We start from the raw sequence: 19135 nt of genomic DNA, 5'->3' as shown, positions 1-19135 counted from the left end.
ATTAATTTTATAAATTTTAAATTTTTTATGCGATTCGTTCATATAACTTGCACGCACAAAGCAATGGACGCTTCGTGTAACCCTTAAGGGGTGTTGTATAATGCGGGCATGCGACGACGAGCAAGGGAGCTCGTCGCCCGTGCGGCACGAATGCAATGAGCAAGGGCGTAGTGCACGAGCACAAGGCAGCAGCCCTGCCTTGTGTCGTGGGCCACGAGCAATGGACGAATGGGCATGGGCGAAGGGCGAGCCAAGGCAGTCGCGTGTGGGCAGCAAGCGAGCTGCGCCACAACGCGCACTGCCTCGCGCAAGAGCGCGCAGCCTCGCGCGCAGCGAGCGCAAGCTCGCGAGCCACGAGCGCTGCGCCCAGCGTTGCTCGCGCGCACAACGAGCGATGGCTCGCGCGCACAGCGAGCGATGTCGCGCGCACAGGGAGCGATGTCGCGCGCCCAGCGAGCGATGTCGCGCGCACAGCGAGCGATGTCGCGCGCCCAGCGAGCGATGGCTCGCGCGCACTGCAAGCGATGGCTCGCGTGCGACGAGCGCTGGCGCGCGCGCAGCAAGCACCACAGCGTGCGATGGCTTGCGCTGGAGATGCAGCAGCTATGCGACGAGCGCATGGGCTGCGCGCATATGGCTAGCAATGGCTGTATGCGTGCGGCCCATGGGCGTGCAATGCGTAGGGTGTTTGCGTTACGATTAGATCGTTTTGAATGTTTAATTTGAAAATTTCAGTTCACGTAATTTTAATTAATTTTAAAATTAATAATTTAAATTATTTTCTTGGATTTTAATTTTGAATATTGTAATTATAATAAATGTTATTTATTCTAATTATTTTACTAAAATTAAAATCATGAATTAATTAATAACGACTGAAATTAAATTAAACTTTTTGGATTCAATTATAAATTTATATGAGCTTTAAATTTTAATTAAATTTGTATGTTTCCGGTTAGACTAGAAATACATTTTTATGTTTAAAATTAGTAAAGCATATGAATTTATTGGTTTAAGTGGGAGCGTATTTTAGTCATAAACTCTTGATTAGGTCTACAAATCCTTAAGGTTAAAACAACTTGATTAGAATTAATAAGGACTGAATAATTGGTAGATTATTGGTGCCCTTGATTAATTGCTGCAAATATTTACGTGATGCATAATGTGTTTTACTAACCAGCTAAGTGGGCCATTCATGATAATGAATGGGTGAATGGTATATATTGTATATGTACTGTTTTGCAGGTTATGAAGTGACTAGTATGGCCCAAATAGGATAGAAAATATGGTCTGCGTACCATTAATTTGAATGTAATTGGTCTAAAGTACCAAAGTTATTTTTCAATTCAAATATGGTCTGCGTACCATCAAATAGTTGTAATTAGTTATAGCTTATCCTATTTGAAGAAAATGGTGCCTCCCACGGAGATTTTCAAGACGGACTTTGAAGTTAAAGCTTCAAGATGAAGTCGGGCCATACTAGATCACAAATATCTTATGCATGTTTTAAGTTATTTATTGCTTTTAAATATGTCTTAAAATGCATGAGATCAAAAGCTTGATTATGTTGCATGATTAAGGATTTTAGTTCACTTAAAATCTAACCAACATAGTAAGAGCCTTAAGTTCCAAACTTAAAAATTGAGTTAAAAGGTGCCATGCCAAAATATACACTTGCTTGGATATCCTTTACATCAATCTAGTAATAGTTTTCGCTCAGCGAGGTGTTACTTATTGGTCCTAAAGGGGCAAGGTACACAAATAATTGTGAGTACATGTTAGTTTTGGTGAAACTCAACGATATAAGTAAGGAGTCCTTTTATGTCGTGGCAAATTCGATAGGTTTACCTAATAAGTTCTTAGACGTACCTATCAACCAAGAATAGTTTCTAGACTATTAGCAAAAGGCTTTTGCTTACCTAAGATGTTCTAGGATTAAGTCGACAAACGGTGCTTAGTTCTTTAATGATTTTAGGATCTTGGAATCATTTTTATTCACACCTGCCGGAACACATAATTTGAATAAAATGCTTAATAAACATTGAATTATGCATGTATGCTAGAATTTAAGTTTATTAAGAGAAACTGTGAATGGTTATTTATTTGTTTATTCTTTTCAATTGTAGTTTTTAATATGGCAAACAACAATTCATTCAACATTCGATCAATTCTCGAAAAGGAGAAGTTGAACGGGAAAAACTTCCTTGACTGGCAAAGGAACTTGCAAATAGTTCTTATGCAGGAAGAAAAGGAGTATGTCCTAGATGAGGCGATGCCCGAAGCTGCAGACGACGGGGTCACTCAGGCAGCCCTCAATCGTTGGATTGATGCCAACAAGGATGTGAAATGTCTAATGCTCGCCACCATGAGTGCGGATCTGCAGAAAACGTTCATCAACTCAGATGCTTTCACAATCATCAGTGAGTTGAAGAACATGTTCCAAGATCTGGCTCGAGTCGAAAGATTCGAGACTCATAGGCAAATTCTTGAGACCAAACTTAAGAAAGGCGAGCCCGTAAGTCCACATGTTCTCAAAATGATTGGACTCATTGAGAATATGAGTCGGCTGGATCAGCAATTTTCTCAGGAAATGGCTATAGACACCATCCTCCATTCTCTTCATAGCGGGTATGATCAGTTCAAACTGAACTACAGTATCAATAGTCTGGACAAAACGCTCACTGAGCTTCACGGTATGCTGAAGACCGCTGAAAAGACGCTCAAAAGTGATAAGCAGGATGTGCTTATGGTGCGTGGGGGCAAGTTCAAGAAATCTGGAAAGAAGAGGAATGCTAAGAAAGGTGGCAACAAGACCAGCCCAACTAAGCAAACTGGCGCCAAATCTGCAAAGAGGAAGGTCAGTCAACCCACTTCTGAATCCGAATGCTTCTACTGCAAGAAGAAGGGGCATTGGAAGAGAGATTGCTTGAAGCTAAAGGAAGATCAGAAGAACGGAACAGTCGTTCCATCTTCAGGTATTTTCGTTATAGACTGTATACTTGCTAATTCAACTTCTTGGGTATTAGATACAGGTTGTGGCTCACACTTATGTTCCAATCCACAGGGACTAAGAAGAAGTAGAAAGTTAAGCAAGGGTGAAGTCGACCTACGAGTGGGAAATGGAGCACGGATTGCTGCATTAGCTGTAGGAACTTACTATTTGTCGTTGCCCTCCGGGCTAGTTTTGGAACTGGAAGAATGTTTCCATGTTCCAAGTCTTACTAAAAACATCATTTCAGTTTCTTGCTTAGATGCTAAGGGATTTTCCTTTTTAATAAAAGACAATAGTTGTTCGTTTTATTTTAAAGAGATGTTTTATGGATCTGCTAGATTAGTCAATGGACTTTATTTATTAGATCACGACAAACAAGTATATAACATAAATACCAAAAAGGCCAAAAAGAATGATTCAGATCTCACCTATCTGTGGCATTGTCAATTAGGTCATATAAACTTGAAACGCTTAGAAAGACTTCAAAAGGAAGGAATTCTAGAACCATTTGACTTAGAGGATTATGGTAAATGCGAATCATGTTTACTTGGCAAAATGACAAAGCAACCTTTCTCTAAAGTTGGAGAAAGAGCAAATGAACTATTGGGTTTAATCCATACAGATGTATGTGGACCAATGAGTACAAATGCTAGAGGTGGTTTCAGCTACTTTATCACTTTCACTGATGACTTCAGTAGGTATGGTTATGTCTACCTAATGAAGCATAAATCTGAATCCTTTGACAAATTCAAGGAATTTCAGAGTGAAGTAGAGAATCAATTAGGCAAGAAGATTAAGGCACTGCGGTCTGATAGAGGCGGTGAATATCTGAGCTATGAATTTGATGACCATCTGAAAGAATGTGGAATTCTATCAGAGTTGACTCCTCCTGGAACACCACAATGGAACGGTGTGTCGGAACGGAGGAACAGAACCTTACTAGACATGGTCAGGTCAATGATGGGTCAGGCCGAACTTCCATTAGAATTTTGGGGACATGCACTAAATACAGCTGCACTCACTATAAATAGAGCTCCGTCTAAAGCTGTCGAAAAGACTCCATACGAATTATGGTTTGGAAAGCCTCCAAATGTGTCTTTTCTTAAGATTTGGGGATGTGAAGTATACGTCAAACGATTAATTTCAGACAAACTTCATCCAAAATCTGACAAATGTATCCTTGTGGGCTATCCAAAGGAAACAAAGGGGTATTACTTCTACAATACATCTAAGAACAAAGTGTTTGTTGCTCGAGATGGTGTCTTTTTGGAGAAAGATCATATTTCCAAAATGACAAGTGGGAGAAAAATAGACCTCGAAGAAATTCGAGTCGAACAACAAACTCTAGAGAATGCTCAAGATGACATTCAGGATGAAACTCAGAGATCTTTAGAAGAATCTGGTGAGAATCATGGTCAATCTAGAAATGTTGCCCCGCGTAGATCGCAAAGATATAGATCTCAACCGGAAAGGTACTTAGGTATTTTGACGAACGAGAGCTATGACGTTCTATTACTTGAAAGTGATGAACCTGCGACTTACAAACAAGCTATGACGAGCCCTAGCTCCAAGCAATGGCAAGAAGCCATGCAATCTGAATTAGACTCCATGTCTGAAAACCAAGTATGGGATTTGGTCGATTTGCCAGATGGCTATCAAGCCATTGGAAGCAAATGGGTTTTCAAACTGAAAAAGGACAAGGATGGGAAACTTGAAGTTTTCAAAGCTAGATTGGTTGCAAAAGGTTACAGGCAAGTCCACGGTATGGATTACGATGAAACCTTTTCACCAGTTGCAATGCTAAAGTCTATTCGAATAATGTTAGCAATCGCTGCATATTACGATTACGAAATATGGCAGATGGATGTCAAAACTGCTTTCTTAAACGGCGATTTAACAGAAACTGTGTTTATGACACAGCCTGAAGGTTTTGAGGATCCAAAGAATGCTAAAAAGGTATGCAAGCTAAAGAAATCAATCTACGGATTGAAGCAGGCATCCAGGAGCTGGAATATACGTTTTGATGAAGCAGTCAGTGACTTTGGTTTCATCAAGAACGCAGACGAATCTTGTGTATACAAGAAGGTCAGTGGGAGCAAAATTTCTTTCCTAGTATTATATGTCGACGACATATTGCTTATCGGAAATGACATTTCTATGTTGAACTCTGTCAAGATTTGGCTTGGGAAATGTTTTTCGATGAAGGATATAGGAGAAGCACAGTACATATTGGGCATCAAGATTTACAGAGATAGATCTAAAAAGATGATTGGACTTAGTCGAAGCACTTATATCAATAAGGTGCTTGATAGGTTCAAGATGGCGGACTCCAAGCAAGGCTACCTACCCATGTCTCATGGAATGACTCTAAGCAAGACTCAGTGCCCAAAAACACTTGATGAGCGTAGACGAATGAATGGGATTCCATATGCATCATTAATTGGTTCAATAATGTATGCTATGATATGTACACGCCCGGATGTTGCGTACGCACTCAGTGCTACGAGCAGATACCAGTCAGACCCAGGAGAGGCGCATTGGACTGCTGCCAAGAACATTCTGAAGTACCTGAAAAGGCACAAAGATGACTTCCTGGTCTATGGTGGAGATGATGAATTAATTGTTAAAGGCTATACGGACGCAAGTTTCCAAACCGACAAAGATGATTTCAGATCACAGTCTGGGTTTGTCTTCTGCCTCAACGGAGGAGCAGTAAGCTGGAAAAGTGCTAAGCAAAGCACCATTGCGGATTCTACAACTGAAGCGGAGTACATTGCTGCACATGAAGCAGCAAAGGAAGCTATATGGCTAAGGAAGTTCATAGGTGAACTTGGTGTAGTCCCCTCCATTAAAGGACCAATAGCCCTGTATTGTGACAATAACGGAGCTATTGCACAGGCAAAAGAGCCTAGACACCACCAGAGAGTCAAGCATGTACTTCGTAGATTTCACCTTCTACGAGAGTTCGTTGAAAGAAAAGAAGTCGAGATAAGCAAAATTGGAACTGATGACAACATATCAGATCCATTAACTAAACCTCTGCCGCAGGCGAAGCACAACTCGCACACTGCAGCTATGGGAATCAAGCATATTGGAGAATGGCTTTGATGTCTCTGTTTAATGTTTTAAAGTTTTAGAGTTTAAATCTTTGTAAAACATTATTGGTTAATCATTCACAATAAATGAAAAGAATTCATTTTTCCATTTAATTTGTGGTTTATTAAATGATGAGTCCCTTCAATTTGACGATATATTCAAGATAGACTGTCAGGACCAGTCCTGTGACTAAGAAATGTCTATCAAGTGAACTTGAATGTCAAAGATTGAAAATGGTCCCTAGTCGGAGTTTTCTATAAAATTGGACGCATAGAAAACGTTAGACGATTAGAATGCAAGATGACTAGTAGTTCTGTTTCTTGAACTATATGGACATGGCAATGTCATAATCATTTGCATAGATACTTACTTTGGGAAGACTAGTATCGGACAAGACCTATGAAACTTTACTGTAAGAGATGAAAATCTGTCATAAGTAAATTTCATTAAAATTATTAGACACTAAATCCTCAATACCTGAGTGATTTGAGATTACTTGTTTGAGAACTGGTTGCTTTGACGTTGACCAACCGTCGCACCGTAAAAGGAGGCTATAAAGGCAACGCTCAGGTAATCACCTATCAAACGAAGTCTAATCTCAAGATCGCAAGATTGGGATTGTCCTCCCATAAATCGGGATGAGATGCTTAAAAGTTGTACAAGGCCATTCGGAGAGCTAGAAACTGTGAAATGCATGGCCGTGCTCGGATGAATCATAAGCTATGATTATCTGTTTAATTGATCAGTTGAACTCTGAAACCGAGGAACACCTCTGGACATAATAAGGATGACAACTCTTACCTTATGTTCAAGAGCAAGCATCGAGCGACAAAGGAATTAGGAAATGCACACTTGTCCCTAAGGACAAGTGGGAGACTGAAGGAAATAATGCCCTTGGTCCAAGTATGCATTCTATGATAAGTCTAATAAATGCGGTTCAGTATTAATTAACAAGTTAATAATTCAGTGAGATCAAGTGAGCTGAATGCCTAGCTAGAGGCCGCTTCAGTTCAAGTGGAATTAATGATATTAATCCACAGCTTACTCTTGACTGAACCCGTAGGGTCACACAAATAGTACGTAAACGGATCAAGTATTTAATGGCATTAAATACTCTATCTATGGATATTCGGAATCGACGGATCTTGGTTTCAGTGGGAGCTGAGATCGTCACAGGCAAGAAATGAATACTCCGGAAACGATGATATTACCGGAAACGGAAATATGGATCATATCGGAAATATTGCCGGAAACGGAAATATTGTCAGAATCGGAAATATTACCGGAATCGGAAAATAATTCCGGAAACGGAAATATTAAATATTTGTTCGAAACGGAAATTAATTCCGGAATCGGAAATGTTAAATATTGTTCGTATCGGAAATGAATTCCGGAATCGGAAATTTAATCGGAAGCGTATCGTACGAATAAGCATCGGACGAGGCCTGCCAGACGAGGGCCCAGCACGAAGCCAGGCCATCGCCCAGCAAGCCAAGCGCGCCACACAAACAGCCACGCCAGGCCCAACGCAAGGCCAGGCCCAGCAGGTCGTGGCAGCGCGCACAGCGCGCGCAGCGCGCACGGGTGCTTGCGTGGGCTTGTGGCTCGCGCAGGCCTCGCTGCGTGGGCTGCTGCTCGCACGCACGCATGGGCGGCCCATCGAGGCTGCCGTGTGTGTGTGCGTAAGTGTTTGTGTTCGTGCACGTTTCCTAAAACGTGCAGAGTTCGGTTAATGATTAAATTCCTAATTCTATTTGATAAATTAATTAAATTAGAGTTCTTGTAGGATTCTAGGTTTAATTAATTTGTATCTGAATAGGATTCCAATTCCCTTTCCATAACCCTATAAATATGTGGCCTGGGTTCACAATTTATAACGAGTTTTCAAAGTATTCAAAGTGAGTTTTTGAGAGAAAAATTCAGCCACACATCTTGCTCAAAAGTGCCGAAAATTCTAGTACCTTAAGGGCGATTCTAGTTGGTCAATCTTAAGGCGGATCCGGACGTGCTGTGGACTATCTACGGAGGGACGACACTTGGAGTCCTAAAGACTTGTTCTTGTTCGGTTCGGGCGCAGCTAGGGAGGGCACGCAACAAAGAGTATGCATCTAAATTATGCTATATGATTATGTGTAAATAATATGTATTCCTGGGTTAATGGTTGTTTCCGCATGATTTATGTAATATCATATGTATCATAACCTAACATCTGCCAAACTGCTTGTGTAGCTTATTCTTGAGTTGCCGGTTTGGGAAGGGGAGTACAATAGGTGGTACTTGAATATCTGTCCCCTTCTTAACCTCAGTTGTAGCCTCATTCTCTTTGACTGCCTTTTCAGCTTCCTTACCATCCATGACTATCTCTGGGACTTCCTCACTAACCAGACCACTAGCAGACACCCCAGAATCAACCTCATCTGGAATAAAAGGACCATCATAACCCCTACCACTCCTCAATGTAATAGCATTTGCAGTTTCCCTATTTTCGGGCTGTGAAGGAAGTTGGCCTGGGGGTCTCCCTGCAATAGTAGTAGCCATCTGTTCCAACTGTGTATCAATGATCTTGTTGTGAGCAGTAAGAGCATCGATCTTCGCATCCTTTTCACTTAGAGATTTTTGCATTTGTAGCATCATATTTCTCATCTCTACTAACATAGGGTCAGGCTGTGTGGCTTGAGGTTTTGGTGGTGGAGGTGATGTGTGTTGTCTAGGGAACCCAGGTGGTCCACTAGACTGTTGGTTGTAGTTGTTCCGTGGTTGGTAGCTAGGATTGTTGATGTGGGGGTTGGTATGGTTATTGTGGTGGATGTTGGACTTGGTGAGGGTTCTGGATGTTGTTGCTCCTGTAGGATAGTAGAGGGTTGTTTTTGTAGCCCTCATTGTAAGAGTTGGAGAATGGGTTATTTTGTTTGTAGGATCGAAATGCGTTACATTGTTCAATAGAGCTCCTACATTCCTGTGCATAATGAACAGACATTCCACAACTTTCACAAACAGTAGCAGATTGGGCACTCATAGCAGCTACACTAACAGGTTGGGCAGATTGAGCATTTGCTGCTTGCATATTATCAAACTTATAATGTAAAGCAGTCAATTGGGCAGTTAATTGTTCTATAGAATTCAGATCATGCTTACCACCCTTGTTAGATAGACCTCTAGAATTCCCATACTGGGCATTATGAATGGCTATCTCCTCAATTACTTCCATAGCTATAGGCACCTCAAGTTGCATGAATCTCCAACTGGCAGCCGAATCCAAAAGACATCTAGACTCATTACCCAGACCATTATAAAACTGTTGAATCAAGAACCAATCATCCAAACCATGGTGCGGGCACTCTCTCTGCAAGTCCTTGAATCTCTCCCAAACCTCGAACAAACTCTCATTTGCTTGTTGAGAGATACCTAATATCTGATCCCTCAGACGAGCTGTTTTCTCAGGTGGGAAATATTTAACATAAAAAGCAAGGGCTAAGGACTCCCAATTAGTGATTTTTAAAGCCGCCCGATTCAACCCATTAATCCACAACTTAGCTTTCCCACTCAGAGAGAATGGGAAGAGTATCTCCATAGTTTGCTCTGGAGTCAATCCCTTTTGCTTGATGGTGGAACAGTATTGGATGAAGGACTGAATGTGAAGATTCTGTTCTTCACCTGGTTCGCCACCGTACTGGCGTCTCTCAATCATGTTAATCAATGCAGGCTCAATCTTGAAGGTCTCAGCTGCAATAGAAGGCATGATTGCCTTTGGTAGCACAGACAAACTTGGCTTAGAATAGTCTGTAAGCCGTGGGGTAGGTTGCAGCGGTGGAGTTTCGTCACCCATCTCTATCTCTGATACTGAATCTGTATCTGAAGTAAAAAGATCGCCAATATTATTATCAGAATCAGAATAATTCCCACACTATGCAATGAAAGTTCTTCGTCTACGAAAGGTTCTTTCGGGCTCAGGATCGAATGGAGTAAGATTACTAGTACCTACGGTCCTGGGCATAGACAAAGAAACTACAAAACAATGTGAGATCCGGTCTCAAGGAACGTGAGTTCCTTGAATAGTAACAAACAATAATCTAGGATAAACAATCAACAATAGAAAAAAAACCGTTTCCCCGGCAACGGCGCCAAAATTTGACATGCTAAAGTCGTATCACCTAATCAAAGATAACCTAAGTCCACTAGCTAGGTAGCAAGGGAAGTCAAGATCGAATCACAGGGAAACCGTGTTCTTTCTACTATTAATCAATTAGGCTAGACTATTGGGAACAAGAGTTTGGTTGATGGTTTGCTAAAACTACGGCGATAATTAAACAATTAAGAATCAAGATATTAAGGAATATAGGGTATAGGTTCACCAACAAATAACAATCCAGGACAATAAACAATCACGATAATCAACAAAGCAATTAATTAGACTAGCATGCTCTCTCGAATCGATACTAATCATAGACTTAGAATTAACGGGCTCTCGCTACGTATTAACTCTAATTCCACCTATTGACACAAGCCTAAACATCAAATTGCATCTCTCGAATCTTAACTTGATATTGCATAACTAGCACAATTAACCTGCGCAAATCTAATTGTATAGTGAAATAAACCAATCAATAGGAATTAATTACAATGCCAACAATCACAATTATTCAATGTCCCTTCATATTATTCAAGGATCCCCAAACCCTAGAAAATAAATTACTCAAGCATAATAACAAATAACAAAGTAATCAACATAATGGAAAACATGATCAAAAGTAATTAATAAAGAAAAATAGAAAGCAATACCTAATTGTAGAACAAAAGGATGAACTAAAAATTGGAGCTTTGATTGAAACTAAAAATAAGTGCTTGGAACAAATTGGAGTGAAAACTAGATTAAGAGAAAATAAACTAAGGGTCTAATACTAGAAAATAATATGTCCCCTACAAATAATGAAGCCTAATATTTATAGTTTGCCCATAAAAATAAAGAAAAAACCGGAAGAAAACCTCGCGCTTGGCCTGCTGGGTTGTCGTCGCCCGGTCGGGCAGCCTTCCGCCCGTCGAGCGCAGGTCTGCCCGCCGGGCGGAGGGAGACACTCTGGAACTCATCTGCACGCGCCCGGTCGGGCGCCTCACGCTCTTCGGGCGAGAAGAGAAAATGGTTGCCTTTGCTTTTGATGGGCGCCCGGTGGGCACCGGGCAGTATTACGCCCGTCGGACGCCTGCTGACTGTTGCTTTTTCTGCTTGCTCGTCCGGTGGGCGAGGGGAGATCAACTGGGCGGTAGGCTGAATGAACCGCCCTTCGTCTGTAACATCGAGTCTAACTTCCGGGGCTCAACCATGAGCATCTAAGGCTCCCACAAGTTGACGATAGTCGTCCCGAACTCTCTCGGGATCGCGTAGTGGCCTAAATCATCATGAAACGGGTCCAAAAAGACCAATTTCTGACTAAGTAGTCCTGAAACTCGAGGCACACTCAAAGACATTAGTACTAAAAACGGCTCCTAAGAGCTCATTTAACGCATAAAAGTACTAAGGGACGGGGGTGAAAACACTATATAAAACACACTTATCAAGGCTGGAAATAAATGGCTGGGTTACAGCTTGAAGAACAACTATATGTTGATCATTTGTTATACTTTTAGGGAGATACTAGCAAAAATTTTGGACAACTTGTTAATTAATTTTGTTGTGGTGTTCAGAACTTGTAGAAATTTATAATAGACTAAAGTTTGAACCATTGGATTTCAAAACCAAATAACAGTGTATTTCAGATGTATTTAATTTGTTAGAGCATCAAGAGTAGGTGTTAAGATTATCTTACCTCTGATGATATGGGGCTAGGATCTTTTGATTGTTTTCGGAAGCTTCTTTCATTACCCTTGCCATGTATTCACATGCTTTATCTATGTTCTCCGAACTTGCCAACAATGTAGTTGTCGAAATCAATTGCGGACACATGAATGTGATTGAGTCAACACTCAAGTTCTTGCATTTTTTCGTGCAAGGCCCTAAACATATTGCACAAGAAAAAATAACCATAAGATATTAAAGTCTAGTTTTTATAACTATAACATAAAGATATTAAAATTTTATAAAGAAGTTTAAGATATCTGACATCAATGTTGTTAGGATCGCGATCCGGATCGTAGAATCGTACGATCCTACGATCTGTATTTTTCAAAACGATCCGGATCGGTGCTAAAATCGCAAATACTCCAGGATCGTACATACGATCGTTCAGGATCGTGTAGAATCGGTGGGATCGTATAAAATCGCGATCCCTCCACCGATTCTAACGATCCTGCTTTTGGTCGCTGAAATGAAGCCCAAATTAAAACCCCCTGTTTGAAGCCCACTTAAGACAAAAAAACAAACCCCACGTGAGATTTGATGCCCTAAATTCATCTTCTCCTACGCGCTGCTACCCATTCCTCTTCTTCTCGAATAGAAGCTCGCTGCTCAGCCTCCTCTTGCTCGAATTGAAGCTCGCTGCTACATCACTTCTCCACGGGTCCACGCTGCTTCATGATTTCTCCAGCACACCACCACACGGTCCACACAAGGTAATTTCTTTTGCTATTTTTCTTCATTTTTTCTTTCAATTTGAGTACTTCTACTTTCAATTGATTTGATGGTTTAGATGAATTGATTTTCGAAATTTTAATTTGATTTAAGTATTTAATTTGCATACTTTAAATTTTGAAATTTTAATTTGATTTGATTTCATTTGCATACTTTTGAAATTTTAATTTGATTTGATTTAATTTGAAATTTTAAATTTTGAAATTTTAATTTGATTTGATTATAATTCATGTTTTCAATTCGAAAATTTCGAAATTTTTAATTTGACTTATCATTCATGTATTCAATTCGAAAATTTTAATTTGATTTATCATTCATGTTTTTTTTCGAAAATTTTAATTTGATTTATCATTCATGTATTCAATTCAAAATTTTAATTTGATTTATCATTTATGTATTCAATTCGAAAATTTTAATTTGATTTATCATTCATGAATTCAATTCAAATTGATTTATGTATTTGAATTCGAAAATTGCAGTAGACAACAATTTAATTTGATCTATGTATTCGAATTCGAAAATTTCTGGCTTAATAAGGCAGGACTGCAGGAGGGTGAATTGACTATAGAATTGTGAATTTATTGTGAATTTGTTGTTGCCTGGGAACGAGGAAGAAATCAATCAATCGCAAAGTGAGTTTTTTTACTAATGAATAATTTCCTTGCATGGTATTGAAGGAAATAATGCCCTTGGTCCAAGTATGCATTCTATGATAAGTCTAATAAATGCGGTTCAGTATTAATTAACAAGTTAATAATTCAGTGAGATCAAGTGAGCTGAATGCCTAGCTAGAGGCCGCTTCAGTTCAAGTGGAATTAATGATATTAATCCACAGCTTACTCTTGACTGAACCCGTAGGGTCACACAAATAGTACGTAAACGGATCAAGTATTTAATGGCATTAAATACTCTATCTATGGATATTCGGAATCGACGGATCTTGGTTTCAGTGGGAGCTGAGATCGTCACAGGCAAGAAATGAATACTCCGGAAACGATGATATTACCGGAAACGGAAATATGGATCGTATCGGAAATATAAATATTATCCAAGTCGTAGATGTTGCCGGAAACGGAAACATGGTACGTATCGGAAAATATTATCGGAAATGGAAATATTACCAGAATCGGAAATATTGCCGGAAACGGAAATATTGTCAGAATCGGAAATATTACCGGAATCGGAAAATAATTCCGGAAACGGAAATATTAAATATTTGTTCGAAACGGAAATTAATTCCGGAATCGGAAATGTTAAATATTGTTCGTATCGGAAATGAATTCCGGAATCGGAAATTTAATCGGAAGCGTATCGTACGAATAAGCATCGGAGGAGGCCTGCCGGACGAGGGCCCAGCACGAAGCCAGGCCATCGCCCAGCAAGCCAAGCGCGCCACACAAACAGCCACGCCAGGCCCAGCGCAAGGCCAGGCCCAGCAGGCCGTGGCAGCGCGCACAGCGCGCGCAGCGCGCACAGCGCGCGCAGGTGCTTGCGTGGGCTTGTGGCTCGCGCAGGCCTCGCTGCGTGGGCTGCTGCTCGCACGCACGCATGGGCGGCCCATCGAGGCTGCCGTGTGTGTGCGTAAGTGTTTGTGTTCGTGCACGTTTCCTAAAACGTGCAGAGTTCGGTTAATGATTAAATTCCTAATTCTATTTTATAAATTAATTAAATTAGAGTTCTTGTAGGATTCTAGGTTTAATTAATTTGTATCTGAATAGGATTCCAATTCCCTTTCCATAACCCTATAAATATGTGGCCTGGGTTCACAATTTATAACGAGTTTTCAAAGTATTCAAAGTGAGTTTTTGAGAGAAAAATTCAGCCACACATCTTGCTCAAAAGTGCCGAAAATTCTAGTACCTTAAGGGCGATTCTAGTTGGTCAATCTTAAGGCGGATCCGGACGTGCTGTGGACTATCTACGGAGGGACGACACTTGGAGTCCTAAAGACTTGTTCTTGTTCGGTTCGGGCGCAGCTAGGGAGGGCACGCAACAAAGAGTATGCATCTAAATTATGCTATATGATTATGTGTAAATAATATGTATTCCTGGGTTAATGGTTGTTTCCGCATGATTTATGTAATATCATATGTATCATAACCTAACAGTGGTATCACGAGCCCCTTATTATTTTCATAATCTAAATTGCATAAACATGGTTAAATATTACAAATTTGCAAGAATTAAAAGGGGTGATTAATTTTCGTAATTGTTAATTAATTGCAAATTGCGTTTATTTAATTATACGTACGCAGTTTTTCGGCAGTTTCTTCGTTACTCATCCAAATCGAGTGATTTTTGGGTCAATTCCGCATGTAAAAGGCATTCTAAAATTTTGACAAAAATAGTATTTTTCGGCCGAACCCAGAATTCTCAAATTCGAAGCTTAACTATGACTTTTCGAAGGTTTTAGTTTTTCGAATGCAAAATTTCGTAAATTTAAGATGTTAAATTAAATATTTGCGATTCTTGTTGATAAATCTTGAATTTTTCATTGACCTACTGCATATGTTTAACAAGTTTGAATGCCTAGTCTTGTTAATTATGCAATCTAATTTGTAATTATGATTTATTTGTTGAAAATTAGAATTATTTAGAATTAATTTGATTTTCATAATTAATTGTAATTTAATTAGAAACCTATGATTAAAAACCACCATAAAAATTGTAAATTTATGATAAATTTTAAATTTTTATGACCTAGACTTGAATCCATAACAATCGGAAATCAATTGGATAATAAATTTTCGATTTTTCGCCCTAAAATTATGAAATTAATAATATTTATTAATTTGTCATTAATTTTATAAATTTTAAATTTTTTATGCGATTCGTTCATATAACTTGCACGCACAAAGCAATGGACGCTTCGTGTTACCCTTAAGGGGTGTTGTATAATGCGGGCATGCGACGACGAGCAAGGGAGCTCGTCGCCCGTGCGGCACAAATGCAATGAGCAAGGGCGTAGTGCACGAGCACAAGGCAGCAGCCCTGCCTTGTGTCGTGGGCCACGAGCAATGGACGAATGGGCATGGGCGAAGGGCGAGCCAAGGCAGTCGCGTGTGGGCAGCAAGCGAGCTGCGCCACAACGCGCACTGCCTCGCGCAAGAGCGCGCAGCCTCGCGCGCAGCGAGCGCAAGCTCGCATGCCACGAGAGCTGCGCCCAGCGTTGCTCGCGCGCACAGCGAGCGATGGCTCGCGCGCACAGCGAGCGATGGCTCGCGCGCACAGCGAGCGATGGCTCGCGCGCACAGCGAGCGATGTCGCGCGCCCAGCGAGCGATGGCTCGCGCGCACTGCAAGCGATGGCTCGCGTGCGACGAGCGCTGGCGCGCGCGCAGCAAGCACCACAGCGTGCGATGGCTTGCGATGGAGATGCAGCAGCTATGCGACGAGCGCATGGGCTGCGCGCATATGGCCAGCAATGGCTGTATGCGTGCGGCCCATGGGCGTGCAATGCGTAGGGTGTTTGCGTTACGATTAGATCGTTTTGAATGTTTAATTTGAAAATTTCAGTTCACGTAATTTTAATTAATTTTAAAATTAATAATTTAAATTATTTTCTTGGATTTTAATTTTGAATATTGTAATTATAGTAAATGTTATTTATTCTAATTATTTTACTAAAATTAAAGTCATGAATTAATTTAAACAACGACTGAAATTAAATTAAACTTTTTGGATTCAATTATAAATTTATATGAGCTTTAAATTTTAATTAAATTTGTATGTTTCCGGTTAGACTAGAAATACATTTTTATGTTTAAAATTAGTAAAGCATATGAATTTATTGGTTTAAGTGGGAGCGTATTTTAGTCATAAACTCTTGATTAGGTCTACAAATCCTTAAGGTTAAAACAACTTGATTAGAATTAATAAGGACTGAATAATTGGTAGATTATTGGTGCCCTTGATTAATTGCTGCAAATATTTACGTGATGCATAATGTGTTTTACTAACCAGCTAAGTGGGCCATTCATGATAATGAATGGGTGAATGGTATATATTGTATATGTACTGTTTTGCAGGTTATGAAGTGACTAGTATGGCCCAAATAGGATAGAAAATATGGTCTGCGTACCATTAATTTGAATGTAATTGGTCTAAAGTACCAAAGTTATTTTTCAATTCAAATATGGTCTGCGTACCATCAAATAGTTGTAATTAGTTATAGCTTATCCTATTTGAAGAAAATGGTGCCTCCCACGGAGATTTTCAAGACGGACTTTGAAGTTAAAGCTTCAAGATGAAGTCGGGCCATACTAGATCACAAATATCTTATGCATGTTTTAAGTTATTTATTGCTTTTAAATATGTCTTAAAATGCATGAGATCAAAAGCTTGATTATGTTGCATGATTAAGGATTTTAGTTCACTTAAAATCTAACCAACATAGTAAGAGCCTTAAGTTCCAAACTTAAAAATTGAGTTAAAAGGTGCCATGCCAAAATATACACTTGCTTGGATATCCTTTACATCAATCTAGTAATAGTTTTCGCTCAGCGAGGTGTTACTTATTGGTCCTAAAGGGGCAAGGTACACAAATAAATGTGAGTACATGTTAGTTTTGGTGAAACTCAACGATATAAGTAAGGAGTCCTTTTATGTCGTGGCAAATTCGATAGGTTTACCTAATAAGTTCTTAGACGTACCTATCAACCAAGAATAGTTTCTAGACTATTAGCAAAATGCTTTTGCTTACCTAAGATGTTCTAGGATTAAGTCGACAAACTGTGCTTAGTTCTTCAATGATTTTAGGATCTTGGAATCATTTTATTCACACCTGCCGGAACACATAATTTGAATAAAATGCTTAATAAACATTGAATTATGCATGTATGCTAGAATTTAAGTTTATTAAGAGAAACTGTGAATGGTTATTTATTTGTTTATTCTTTTCAATTGTAGTTTTTAATATGGCAAACAACAATTCATTCAACATTCGATCAATTCTCGAAAAGGAGAAGTTGAACGGGAAAAACTTCCTTGACTGGCAAAGGAACTTGCAAATAGTTCTTATGCAGGAAGAAAAGGAGTATGTCCTAGATGAGGCGATGCCCGAAGCTGCAGGCGACGGGGTCACTCAGGCAGCCCTCAATCGTTGGATTGATGCCAACAAGGATGTGAAATGTCTAATACACGCCACCATGAGTGCGGATCTGCAGAAAACGTTCATCAACTCAGATGCTTTCACAATCATCAGTGAGTTGAAGAACATGTTCCAAGATCTGGCTCGAGTCGAAAGATTCGAGACTCATAGGCAAATTCTTGAGACCAAACTTAAGAAAGGCGAACCCGTAAGTCCACATGTTCTCAAAATGATTGGAGTCATTGAGAATATGAGTCGGCTGGATCAGCAATTTTCTCAGGAAATGGCTATAGACACCATCCTCCATTCTCTTCATAGCGGGTATGATCAGTTCAAACTGAACTACAGTATGAATAGTCTGGACAAAACGCTCACTAAGCTTCACGGTATGCTGAAGACCGCTGAAAAGACGCTCAAAAGTGATAAGCAGGATGTGCTTATGGTGCGTGGGGGCAAGTTCAAGAAATCTGGAAAGAAGAGGAATGCTAAGAAAGGTGGCAACAAGGCCAGCCCAACTAAGCAAACTGGTGCCAAATCTGCAAAGAGGAAGGTCAGTCAACCCACTTCTGAATCCGAATGCTTCTACTGCAAGAAGAAGGGGCATTGGAAGAGAGATTGCTTGAAGCTAAAGGAAGATCAGAAGAACGGAACAGTCGTTCCATCTTCAGGTATTTTCGTTATAGACTGTATACTTGCTAATTCAACTTCTTGGGTATTAGATACAGGTTGTGGCTCACACTTATGTTCCAATCCACAGGGACTAAGAAGAAGTAGAAAGTTAAGCAAGGGTGAAGTCGACCTACGAGTGGGAAATGGAGCACGGATTGCTGCATTAGCTGTAGGAACTTACTATTTGTCGTTGCCCTCCGGGCTAGTTTTGGAACTGGAAGAATGTTTCCATGTTCCAAGTCTTACTAAAAACATCATTTCAGTTTCTTGCTTAGATGCTAAGGGATTTTCCTTTTTAATAAAAGACAATAGTTGTTCGTTTTATTTTAAAGAGATGTTTTATGGATCTGCTAGATTAGTCAATGGACTTTATTTATTAGATCACGACAAACAAGTATATAACATAAATACCAAAAAGGCCAAAAAGAATGATTCAGATCTCACCTATCTCTGGCATTGTCGATTAGGCCATATAAACTTGAAACGCTTAGAAAGACTTCAAAAGGAAGGAATTCTAGAACCATTTGACTTAGAGGATTATGGTAAATGCGAATCATGTTTACTTGGCAAAATGACAAAGCAACCTTTCTCTAAAGTTGGAGAAAGAGCAAATGAACTATTGGGTTTAATCCATACAGATGTATGTGGACCAATGAGTACAAATGCTAGAGGTGGTTTCAGCTACTTTATCACTTTCACTGATGACTTCAGTAGGTATGGTTATGTCT

At 39.9% G+C, this 19135-nt stretch overlaps 1 non-coding gene across 1 annotated transcript; it reads left to right on the top strand.

Moving 5' to 3' along the window:
* Positions 1-9408: 9408 nt before the first annotated feature.
* On the top strand, positions 9409-9515 carry LOC130464540 (small nucleolar RNA R71). The gene has a single exon (XR_008924940.1). It is a non-coding gene; the product is annotated as a small nucleolar RNA R71 (small nucleolar RNA).
* The last annotated feature ends 9620 nt before the right edge of the window (positions 9516-19135 follow it).

The sequence above is a fragment of the Spinacia oleracea genome, chromosome 6 (assembly GCF_020520425.1).
Source record: "Spinacia oleracea cultivar Varoflay chromosome 6, BTI_SOV_V1, whole genome shotgun sequence".
Taxonomy (NCBI): domain Eukaryota; kingdom Viridiplantae; phylum Streptophyta; class Magnoliopsida; order Caryophyllales; family Amaranthaceae; genus Spinacia; species Spinacia oleracea.
This window is presented reverse-complemented; position numbering and strand designations above follow the sequence as displayed.